Genomic DNA, 2,500 nt, shown 5'->3' on the forward strand with positions numbered 1-2,500 from the left:
TATATATATATATATATTTATATATATATATATCTATATATATATATATATATTTATACATATATATATATACATATATATATATATATATATATATGCATATATAAATTAATATATATATATATATATATATATATATATATATATATATATATATATATATATATATATATATATATATATACATATATATATGTATGTATATATTAGAATTTACATATACACACGTGAACACACACACACGAGTACACATGCAAAGGCACTTTATGATATGCAACACCTTCCCCCGTGCAACATAACTTACGCCGCTGAGTTGCAGAAAATTTCTGCATAAAAACGCAATATTTTGTCGTTGGTTGCGTGGAGAGGAATGCAAGTGAACCAATGAAATAGATCAACACGCTGTAAATATGATAGATGTATGTACACACAATATGATGAATAACAACATTATGTGCAGTTAAGCAAAATGTTCGTCATTGCAAATTCCACCGCCAGGAGACTTTTTAACGTTCTTCATACATGCAAAAGTCTCTAATTTCAAGATATAAAAAGTCAGAGAGTTTTTCTTCCTTCTCACATTAAGAAAGAAAGGAAAAACGGAAATGAAGATATACTTATATTTTTCCTTTTTATTTTATACTCTCTCTTTCTACGTTTCTCAATTTATTTAACACTCTCTTCTCGCTCTCTCTCTCTCTTTTTATCTTTCTATTTCTCTCCTCCCCCCCATCTCTCTCTCTATCTATCTATCTATTTTCTTTCCCTCTCCCTCTCTCTCTCATTCAGGTGCCGAACGGACTTTTCAGCATATATATCCGGCACAGGAAAAAACATCAATAATAATATTACCAAATATGACAAAAGTATAATAATAATAATAATAATAACAATAATAATAATATGACCAAATATGACAAAAGTATAATAATAATAATAATAATAATAATAGTAATAATGATAATGATAATGATAATAATAATGATAATAATAGATAATAGTAATACTAATGATAATGATAATAATGATAATAAATGATAACAATAATAACAATAATAATAAATAATAATAATAAAGCTAATAACAATGTGGTGTGTGCAATGATAACGATAATGATGATAATAATAATAACAATAATAATAATAATAATAATGATGATGATAATAATAATAATAATGATAATAATAATAATAATAATAATAATAATAATAATAATAATAATAATGATGATGATAATAATGATAATAATAATAATAATAATGATAATGATGATAATAATAACAATAATAATAATAATAATAACAATGATAATAATAATATGACCAATACGTTTTCTGCCCTTTGGAGAAAGAGGCATAAAGAAGAATGGATAAACCACAATACTGAGAGTGTGACTGACGTGCTTCGATTAAATTTTCATCAGGATTTTGATCAAGATTTAATCGAAACCCATTAACATCTACAGCGTTGTAGCGTTATTCAATATCATTTGAACATTTTTTTTTTCCGCATTTTTCACAGTAGATTTCAGGAGTTTTGGATATGCTGGGATTTTTTTTTTCACGCCTGTCCTTCACGTATAATATAGCAGAAAGCAATCCCTTGTTAAATTCTTCTTCTTTGTTTCTTTGTCTTTGTCGTTTTCTTTTTCTACTTTTATTCTCTGTTCTTTTTTTATTTCTTTTTCCCCCTTTTTTTATTTTCTCATGTTAATCTTTTTTTAATTCTTTTTCCTATTCTTCCTCTTTCTCCTCCTCCTCCTCTTCCTCTTCTTCTTCTTCTTCTTCTTCTTCTGCTTCTTCCTCTACCTCCTCGTCTTCTTCTTCTTCTTCCTCTACCTCGTCCTCTTCTTCTTCCTCCTCCTCCTCTTCTTCTTCTTCTTCTTCACCTCCCCTTCTTCTTCATATTCTTCTCTTCTTCTCCTCCTTCTCTTCTTCATCACAAAATAATCAACAAAGAAAGAGCACAAAAAACAAAAACACCTCCTTCTCTTCTTCATCACAAAATAATCAACAAAGAAAGAGAACAACAACAACAACAACAACAAAAAAAAAACGAAAAAAATATCAATGAAAAAGGCAGATCGAATTTCCTCTCCAAGTAAGTAAGATTTCAGCCACTTCCTTGCTAAGGTCGACCTCAAAGCTCCACTCAACACGGGTAAAACTCACGACCCCGATTCAAAGGAAAAAATGAGAGGACGAGAGAGAGTGAGAGAGAGAGAGAGAGAGAGGGAGAGAGAGGGAGAGAGATGGAGAGAGATGGAGAGAGATGGAGAGAGATGGAGAGAGATGAGAGAGAGATGGAGAGAGAGGGAGAGAGAGAGAGAGAGAGAGAGTGGGAGGAAGAGAGAGAGAGAGAGAGAGAGAGAGAGAGAGAGAGGGAGAGAGGAAAGGAGAGGGAGAGGGAGAGAGAGAGAGAGAGAGGGAGAGAGAGGGAGAGAGAGAGAGGAGAGAGAGGGAGTGGGGAGAGAGAGAGAGAGAGGCTGAGGGAGAGTGAA

The sequence above is a fragment of the Penaeus vannamei genome, chromosome 19 (assembly GCF_042767895.1).
Source record: "Penaeus vannamei isolate JL-2024 chromosome 19, ASM4276789v1, whole genome shotgun sequence".
NCBI classification, from domain to species: domain Eukaryota; kingdom Metazoa; phylum Arthropoda; class Malacostraca; order Decapoda; family Penaeidae; genus Penaeus; species Penaeus vannamei.